This window comes from Pinus tabuliformis, chromosome 9 (genome assembly GCF_031772625.1).
Source record: "Pinus tabuliformis cultivar Carrire ecotype Pingquan chromosome 9, CPIR1, whole genome shotgun sequence".
Lineage (NCBI taxonomy): Eukaryota > Viridiplantae > Streptophyta > Pinopsida > Pinales > Pinaceae > Pinus > Pinus tabuliformis.
Window position 1 is genome coordinate 1,971,672,446 of NC_142307.1, and position 10,393 is coordinate 1,971,682,838.

Sequence of the window (10,393 nt, forward strand, 5' to 3'; positions counted from 1 at the left end):
AAAGGACAAACTGGATATTCATATTCTTTCTTACACCTAAACGTGAAATTCACAAAACTTTGGCTATGTCTGTGGAGAGTTTTCTTCCGGTCCAGTCTCTGGACCGATAGCTGCTGGTAAAAAGATAATGCCAGGTGATCCAATCGTACTGATTGAGAATTCATTCACCCTGTAAGAAGATTACATTCGACAATTTGTGAAGGGGTTTGCCGGTGCTATTCATTAGTTGCTCGATGAATGATTTCTAGGATAATGAAGAGATTTCTACTATAGATCTCCTCTCATCCATGTTCATTCATACATATCCTATAGTAGATATAGGAGAATTGGTACGAATTGGGACAATTGATCTTTTGTATTCTGATCTCAAGGTTACGAAAAGAAAAATTTAGGTAATTGTCTCATGAAGATATGTATAAACCATATTTCATTCAGTCCTTCCACGCCTACTATAACTATAATTAGTTATTTCGGTTTCTTATTGGCTTCTATCATTTTCACCCTAGTCCTATTCATTAGTTCGAGCAAGATACAACTTATTCAAAGAAGGAAGGGGAAACCCTCTCAGTTCACTATTTCAATTTCAATAATTTTGTTTATTCCCTCTATATAAATTTCTGATCATTGAGATTCATAGCAAATTAAGGGTACTATCCAGTATAGCTATTATCCCTACTTATTCCGTTGAATAGAAATGATTGAGGCTTTGCCATCCGGAATTGTGTTAGGTCTAATTCCTATAACTTTGGCCGGATTATTCGTAACTGCATATTCACAATACCGACGTGGTGATCAATTGGATATTTGATCCTGGAATATCCTCCAATTTCATTGGCCTCCTACTTTTCCTAGGTCAGATTCCATTGCTCGTTCCAGTTGGAATGAATTATCGATAATTTTGAGGGTTGGATTTGATAGGAACAGAATCACGCTCTGTAGGATTTGAACCTACGGCATCAGGTTTTGGAGACCTACGTTCTACCGAACTGAACTAAGAGCGCTTTCTTTAATATTCGGAGATGAAGGAAAAATACCTTTTGTTGATACTCTTAGAGCAAAACACTTTCGCATCTGATACGATTCAATTATTTGATGTTCCCGTCGAATCGATATCAAATGATCTTTCATTCCTTTCTTTCCATAGAAAAGAAGGGAAAGGTAGGGATGACAGGATTTGAACCTGCGACATTTTGTACCCAAAACAAACACGCTACCAAGCTGCGCTACATCCCTTCTAATCATTAGACAATGTTATTTTAATTTTATTTTATAGAATTAGAAATATGTTTCCCACATTTTTCCACCTTCATTTCTCTTCGGTCTCGTGAGTGAAAAGACTTTATACATGTAAGGTCTATTATCTAGAATATCACTATTAATTATGGTGATGAAACATCTTTTTCCTTTTCTATAAATAGGACCACAGCCCGGATCACATTATATATATATATATATCATCAGTTCCGAGTTTTCTCTAGGATTCATAACTATTGATACGGTTGAATCACTTACACATTATGATCAATAAGGAGAATTTACAATGCAAGATCTAAAGACCTATCTTTCCACAGCGCCTGTGTTAGCTATTTTATGCGTCAGTTTTTTAGCCGCCCTATTGATAGAAATCAATCGTTTTTTTCCAGATGCTCTTTTTCTTTCCTTTTTTTAATTTTTTTCTTAAAGCCAAGGGAAAAAAGATTGTGCTAGATTGACTTCTCCTACCTCTTGGAGAAATTAGTGCATTCAGCCCCAAAAAGGATCTAAGTTTAGGACTGGAAGGGGGTAGAATTCAAGTAGAAATATCGATCTAAAGATTCTTTCCACATTCAATTTTGTAAGTAAAACTGAAAACTCACTCCTGATCAATCATTTTTTTACTTTCAAATGTTTCACCGTAGGATCTCCGGCTATCAACTTCTATCCCTTTTTCCCTTTTTATTTTTGAGGTCGAAAAGCAAAACCAATATTCAGAGTAAGTTTATGGCCAAGAGCGGAGATATAAGAGTAACAATTACTTTGGAGTGCACTAGTTGTACCCAAGATAGTGTTTATAAAAGATTCCCGGGGATTTCTAGATATACGACTCGGAAAAATCGACGCAATACACCTATTCGATTGGAATCAAATAAATTTTGTCCCTATTGTTACAAGCATACCATTCATGGAGAGATAAAAAAAAGAGATTAAACGTACTACCCATGGATAGGAATAAATCACAGATATAAAAAGAAATGGTATTTCAACAAGATCTTTAATGGAACAATATTTTAAAAAGATTTTGAATAAATAGTATTCAAAAGGTTCATGAAACAAACTATGGATAAACCCAAGCAATCTTTTCGTAGACATTTGAAACCAATTCGCAGACGTTTGAAACCAATTCGTAGATATTTGAAACCAATTCGTAGACATTTGTCACCTATTAGGTCGGGAGATCGGATCGATTATAAAAATATGAGCCTAATTAGTCGATTTATTAGTGAGCAAGGAAAAATATTATCCGGCCGAGTGAATAGATTAACTTCAAAACAACAACGTCTAATGACTAACGCTATTAAACGAGCTCGTATTCTATCTTTGTTACCTTTTCTTTATAATGAAAACTAATTTGATCCATGGGAAATAAGCCTACTCCTTAATCAAATCGGAGCTGGAATATATGTTCGATAAAGATGCAGATCTTGAGTCTATTGTTGAAAAAGTCAACAGGATTTCATTTTTGGAAAAGAATTGGATTGAATTCTTTTCGTTCATTTCCAATCCAATATGAAAAAACTTTTCAATATTTCGACCTTCCCGGAGGGAATTCTCCGGGAGAATCTGTTCTATCCATTCCATCTTTACCTATTTATTTCATCTATACCTAACCTATTTCATCATACGATAAGTTGTTAAAGATGGTGGAAAAGCAATTACTATCTAATACAGCTATTTGTGCAAGTGTTTTACGATTTGGAAGCAACTGCCTCTTGTACAAATATTGGATGAATCTATTATAAGAAACCCCATTGGCACGAGCTGCTGCATTGATCCGAGTAATCCACAAACGACGAAGATCTCTCTTGCGTTTACCTCTATCTCGGTGGGCGGAAACTAAGGCTCTAGCTTTCCGTTGGTTAGCAGTTCGAAAAAGTTTCGAATGGGCCCCTCGAGAGCCTGATACAAATGCAAGAATTTTTTTCCGACGTTTTCGAGCTATATATCCACGTTTCACTCTGGTCATTGAAGTTTACTCTCATGAATCGCTAATATTTTTCTCGGTTAGTCATTTGTTTTGTTTGGTCCATTGAGAATAACACTGATTCTTCTTATTTAGAAAATAAAAGTTCCAATGGCTTTTGCTACTGCAACCTTCCCAACCATAATTCCCTTTGGATAGGCATCTTCCTGGTAGGCAAGGACTGGGACCTTGTACTGAGAATGAGAAAAAATCATGGGTTTCATCGTTTCTATGGTTCTTTCTCCAACGGTAAGGTCCTCTCTATACGCCGGAGCCTTTTATTCATTTCCGAAATATGAGATGAGTATGTTATCGGTAACTTGTACGGTTTACCATCTCCAGCTCTACTCTTGAATCATTAAGTAATAAATACTCTCATTACAAGATCTATTAATACAGTAACGACATGTAATTCTGGGGTTGGCCAGGTAGCTGACCCTGTTGTTCCGTTCTCGCGGCAATATGAGCATAAACTTTATGCTTCTTCAATTTGCATGATTTCCCCGCTCAATGGATTGATGACCATTCGCTACCAATGAGGAATTGCTTTTCATCCCACATCAAGGTGATTGGATTTGCACCAATGGAAACCATAAATTTCATCCCCGGTAAGGTTAGATGATGGATCTTTACTTGATTACAGCGGGAAAATTCTTCTGTTATTCCGTTGTAAGAATTTCCCAGTCTGTTTAAGTTTCTGATCCAAACGAGTCGCACATACACCCTAGCACATACTCCTCTACGCTGAGGACATCCTCGAAGAGCAGGAGATTTTTTTCTATTCTCTATTGGCTGTCTTGCATTTCTAATAAGTTGTTGAATAGTGGGCATTCTAGCTGTATTGTATGCGGAATCAACTGGTTCGGATTGATCCTAACCATACCATATCAGGTGATTATGAAATGAATCACTTCCCCCCCCCCCTTTTTTTTTTTGAAAAGGAACAAAGAGATCACAGTTTACAGTTCATTATAAAAATAAATTAAAAAAGAGGATCTTCCGCTATGAGATCAACCTTCCGCTACGACATCAACAATGCCATAAGCTTGGGCTTCTGTTGCTGACATAAAAACATCTCTGTTCAGGTCCCGTTGAATTACCTCTCCGGGTTGGTCCGTTCTTTCTATATAACATCTGGTTATGTAATCGCGAAGCATCGTTACGTGTTTCGATTCGTTATGAAAATCTGCAGCCGATCCGTCATAATAGGAACTAGCAGGTTGGTGGATCATAACCCTAGCGTGAGGTAATGCTATACGTTTAGGCATTTCTCCCCCGATTAGGATGAAAGATCCCATTGAAGCAGCTACCCCCATGCATATTGTATGTACATCTGGTACTATTGCTTGCATCATATCGAAAAGACCTACCCCTGGTATTACTGATCCACCGGGACAGTTGATAAATGAGAAAATATCTTTATTTGAATCTTCTGCACTCAAATATACCATGAGACCCATGAGTTGATTTGCAATCTCGTGATTGATATCCTGAGCCAAAAAAAGTAATCTCTCTCGATAAAGTCGGTTGTATAAGTCGACCCAAGTTGCATCTTCATCTCCAGGGGCTCGGAAAGGCACTTTTGGAACACCAACGGGCATTTGTTTTAATGGAAAGAAGTGAAGCACTATACTCTAATATGGGAACGTAAAGTATATGAAGTTGTGTAACATATGAACTCTGGATGGATGGTATAGGGGAGGTTTTGAACCTATCTGGAAATAGAGCTTTAGATGGATCAAAGATCCATGTAAAAGATCCTTCCATTATTCGAGTTGATAATGTAACGAATCACACTTTTACCGCTAAACTATACCCGCCACGATCCGATTGTAACATACGGATCGATCTTTTGTCCAACCAACCCATTTATATTTTTTTGAGTCTTTTCCGGATAACTTCGATCAGAGAACGATAAGCCCCATTCACTATTTAAATTATTTAAATAATTTAAATTATTTAAATTATTTAAATTATCAAATATTTAAAATTTTTATAATTATCAAAATTATTTATCAAATTATCAATGGATCACAAATAGAGATTTTGTAAATTGCTTTTAGAGTCTTTTAGTTGCAATATTTAATTTCTGAAGGGACTCCATTTATCGATAACAAATTTATTTTGAAAAAAAACTTGAGGGTACCAAGAATTTTTAATTTTAATAATTCCATTTTATTAATATTTATTTAAAAAAAACCTTGAGGAAACCAAGAATTCTTGTATTATTATTGACAACTTCCCGATCACTTTCATATTATAAAGAATAGATTGCCCCTATCGTCTAGTGGATCAGGACATCTCTCTTTCAAGGAGGCAACGGGGATTCAACTTCCCCTGGGGGTACCATGATCCATTCGTTAGGTATCCTAAATAATTTTAAATTACTGTCTTGTTCCTGGGTCGATGCCCGAGTGGTTAATGAGGACGGACTGTAAATCCGTTGGCAATATGCCTACGCTGGTTCAAATCCAGCTCGACCCAACCAATATCATCAATACCAATCTATCGGTATGGTTATATTCATGCTAATCATGAATGAAAAGATAATTGGTTATTGAACCCCGACATCGATATCTATTCATATCGTAGATGCCCAATTCCGTATGAATCGATACATTTCAAAAATGAAAGAGAAGGATAAGATATTTAATCGACCTAGCACTCGCATAATCTATATGACCTATCTAGCACCTATCATGAAATAAATATTATCTAATAGTAGGTGAACTGTACTGTATTGGGATTGTAGCTCAATTGGTTAGAGTACCGCCCTGTCAAGACGGAAGTTGCGGGTTCGAGTCCCGTCAGTCCCGATCCAATAGTAAGTGAACTGTGAATGATCATGTCAGGATCTGGACGGACTAGTCCTTATCATTCCAGGGTCATGGGGGGCCTCTGGATAAATTCGATATGGGATACTTCTTTCTATATCATCACCGAAGCGGGATAGATTCACAATTCCATCTAAATCGTGGAGATCCAAGCAAAATATCTCTCATGTCTGACGAACGTCTTCTGGAGGAGCATAAGGTTCTTATTCGTACGAATCCTATTCTTTCGAAATTATACCAGACATGTGTTGATCGGAACGTTTTCTGATGCACGTAAGTTTTTACTACTAGTCTTATCAAAAGTGATCGTATTAGGTTATACTATTTCCATCGAAGAATTCATTCAATCCATTAGTTAGATTCCGTTACTCGAACCAATTCTATCAATGACATACATCTATTTCATGGATCTTGAAAGAAAGATTCATTCATCTCTATGAGATCAAAATGAGATCAAATCTCGAGCTATTTTTGAACAAAGTTAAAATAAGGAGATCATGGAAGTAAATACCCTTGCATTTATTGCTGTTCTATTGTTCCTTGCAGTTCCTACTGCTTTTCTACTTATCCCTTACGTCAAAACGACCGGTGCAAGCAATTGATTTTGATGAAAATCAATTGATTGCTGATCACTAGATAGATCTTTATGATCCAGATCATAAGTATAAAATAGGTTATGAGATCTTTTATATTACAACAATATAGGGTGGATCTATTGTATTACAACAATACAGGGTAGGGATTGCTTTTAATTTTTTTTGAAAAGAAAAAAAGTAGTACGGAGGAAAAGAATATCTAACCTTTTCTTTTGTACTACTTCTTCTTTTACACCCATATATGGATAAATATATCTTAATGGTACTTATCCATATATGGTAAATGTAGGATGAAGGACCTCGTACCATAAAATAGCGGAGCTGATCACATCACCTTCTTCCTGCTCCTGGAAAAATAGACCCAATGCAGACAGACTTAATTCTGAACGTACTTGCGGATTCTTTAGGATCAAAGTTGAACATCTTTTTTTCGGTACGAACATCTATATCTAGCACATGTTAGATATAGCACTTGAAATGGTATATGAAAAAGCAAAGGAATCTATGACTTATGTCCCATATTTTTCCGAGAACGGAATTCATATCAGATCCGATCAATTCAATTCGGAACCATCCGATAAAACAGGGACTCTTTCTATTCCTACTAAGAAAGAGAAGAGAGATCGTTCTTCAGTGGAAGAAATGATATTATCGACTCATTCTAGAAAAGAACTAATGAATTCAAACCTGTTGAAGAAAATAAGATTTTTCATAGGAAAATGATAATGATAAGGGATTACGTACATCCCTTACGGGGATAAAGAGGAAATAATTCCATGTAGAGTGTTTCAATTTGGAACGAAGATTCAATATTACTGGATCCTTATGGAACAGAATATATTACCATGCATGATATGGAAGGAACGCAATAATTGATTCTTAAGCATTACCATTATAGCCCACTTCTCCCCCATACTACGAGTGAAAGGGAAAATGTAAAAACTACCATTAAAGCAGCCCAAGTTATACCGACTATATCCATACGGATCATGTTCTCTAAAAAAAATGATTTCATCATCGAGATGATAAGGGAACTATTAACCATAGTGCAAAGTTGAAGTTGAAATGACCACCTTTGCATTCTGAACGTTACTGACGTTCGAGCTGATATGAGAGATCAATAAATCCATTTGTTCATTGACCAACAAGTTACTATAACTAACTCGAGGGTCGTACATTCACGACGGAATCGGGATCAAATGTACGTAACTCACTATCTATATTGGTAATATGTACCAATATGTCTCCAGAGGTTCTGTAATGGAAATACAGACTTTTCCTTCCATTTACTTACCTCAACAAGGCGACACCCGGATTCGAACTGGGGATGGAGGATTTGCAGTCCTCTGCCTTACCGCTTGGCTATGTCGCCGAGATATGGGAATCCCATGGACAGATCGAATCTTTTGTCCTTTCAAGTCATTCGTCCGTCCTTTAAGTATAGTATGAGATGTATGCTAAAGTCAACCATAAAGGAAATGGATCTAATTTGTTCTCCGTCTTTCTTTCGATCTGACTATTTTCATTAGGAAATTTTCTAAGTGAGATTAACATTTAAGAATGGTTTGATTCATTCGTTCATAGCTCCATTTCACGTGGTTGGAAGAAAGTATCAAAGTACCTCTTCCTTATCCTTTTTTTTTTTATTGGAAGTATATCTGGATACGGGTAGAATTTCATGGGATATAGTGAAGACTGAATATACATCCGAATCTTTTTTGTCGGATTGATCCATATAGATCAATCGGGAATAATTTAATAGATTTTTCTACAGATGGGAAACTTCCAATGCGATTAGATGAAAATGAGGGAGCGTTTACAATCCCTGAATTTGGTAAGATACAATTTGAAGGATTTTGTCGTTTTATCGATCAGGGCTTGATGGAAGAACTTCATAATTTTCCAAAAATTGAGGATATAGATAAAGAAATTGAATTCAGGCTTTTTGGTAATGAATATGAATTAGCAGAACCTTTCATCAAAGAGAGAGATGCTGTATATCAGTCCCTTACATATTACTCTGAATTATATGTACCAGCAAGATCGATTCGGAGGAATAGTAGGAAGATACAGAAACAAACTGTATTTCTCGGAAATATTCCTTTAATGAATTCCCATGGAACATTTGTAGTAAATGGGATTTACAGAGTCGTAGTTAATCAAATATTAATAAGTCCTGGTATTTATTACCGTTCGGAATTAGACCATAATAGAATTAATTATATATATACTGGCACTCTGATTTCAGATTGGGGAAGAAGATCGAAATTAGAGATCGATGTGGGAGAAAGGATATGGGCTCGTGTAAGCAGAAAACAAAAAATATCTATTCCAGTTCTATTATCAGCTATGGGTTTAAATCTCGAAGAGATTCTGGACAATACTCGCTATCCCGAAAGATTTTTATTTTTATTGAAGAAGAAGGAGAGGTGGGAGCGGGAGGAATATCTATGGTCGAGGGAAAAAGCCATTCTGGAGTTTTATAAAAAACTCTACTGTATAAGTGGCGATTTGGTATTTTCCGAGTCTCTATGTAAAGAATTGCAAGAAAAATTTTTCCGAAAAAGATGTGAATTGGGAAAGATTGGTCGACGAAATCTGAACCAAAAACTGAACCTTGATATACCCGAGAACGAGATTTTTTCATTACCACAAGATGTATGGCTGCTGTGGATTACCTTATCGGGTTAAATTTGGAATGGGTACACTCGATGATATAGATCACCTCAGAAATCGACGGATTCGTTCTGTAGCAGATTTATTACAGAATCAATTTAGATTAGCTCTAGGTCGTTTAGAAGATGCAGTTAAAAGAACTATACACAGAGCAACCAAGCGCAGATCAACTCCTCAGAACTTGGTCACTTCAACTCTATTAAAAAACACTTTTCAAGATTTTTTTGGTTCACACCCCTTATCCCAATTTTTGGATCAAACTAATCCATTGACGGAAATAGCTCATGGGCGAAAATTGAGCCATTTAGGTCCTGGGGGCTTAACAGGGCGAACTGCTAGTTTTCGGACACGGGATATTCATCCCAGTTATTATGGGCGTATTTGTCCAATCGATACGTCCGAAGGAATGAATGCTGGACTTGTTGCATCATTATCTATTCATGCAAAGATTGGTGATTGTGGTTCTTTACAAAGTCCATTCTATAAGATCTCCGAGAGATCGAGAGAAGAACATATGGTTTATCTCTACTACCGGGAGAAGATGAGGATGAATACTATCGGATAGCTACGGGAAATTCTTTGGCGTTAAATCAAGGAATTCAAGAGGAACAAATTACTCCAGCTCGATACCGACAAGAATTTATAGTTATTGCATGGGAACAAATCCATTCAGAAGTATTTTTTCCTTTCCAATATTTTTCCGTTGGAGTTCCCTTATTCCTTTTCTCGAACATAATGATGCGAATCGCGCTCTAATGGGTTCAATATGCAGCGTCAAGCAGTTCCACTTTTTCGACCCGAGAAGTGCATTGCCGGAACTGGGTTGGAAGGTCAAGCAGCTCTAGATTCAGGAAGTGTAGCTATAGCTACACAAGAGGGAAGGATCGAGTATATCGATGCTGTAAATATAACTTCATCGGTTAATGGAGACACTGTACGAACAGAATCGGTTATATATCAACGTTCTAATACCAATACTATACGCATCAAAAACCTAAAATTCATCAAGGGGAATGTGTAAAGAAGGGACAAATTCTGGCGGATTGTGCGACTACGGTAGGCGAGAA

General features: G+C 36.6%; 4 non-coding genes across 4 annotated transcripts; 1 reads left to right on the forward strand and 3 right to left on the reverse strand.

Annotated features, from left to right (window-relative positions):
- Window positions 1–927: 927 nt before the first annotated feature.
- TRNAW-CCA (transfer RNA tryptophan (anticodon CCA)) lies at window positions 928–1,001 on the reverse strand. Its single transcript has one exon. It is a non-coding gene; the product is annotated as a tRNA-Trp (tRNA).
- A 158-nt stretch (window positions 1,002–1,159) lies between these two features.
- Window positions 1,160–1,233, reverse strand: TRNAP-UGG (transfer RNA proline (anticodon UGG)). Its single transcript has one exon. It is a non-coding gene; the product is annotated as a tRNA-Pro (tRNA).
- Window positions 1,234–5,620: 4,387 nt separating this feature from the next.
- Window positions 5,621–5,704, forward strand: TRNAY-GUA (transfer RNA tyrosine (anticodon GUA)). Its single transcript has one exon. It is a non-coding gene; the product is annotated as a tRNA-Tyr (tRNA).
- Window positions 5,705–7,951: 2,247 nt separating this feature from the next.
- Window positions 7,952–8,022, reverse strand: TRNAC-GCA (transfer RNA cysteine (anticodon GCA)). The gene has a single exon. It is a non-coding gene; the product is annotated as a tRNA-Cys (tRNA).
- Between the last annotated feature and the right edge of the window lie 2,371 nt (window positions 8,023–10,393).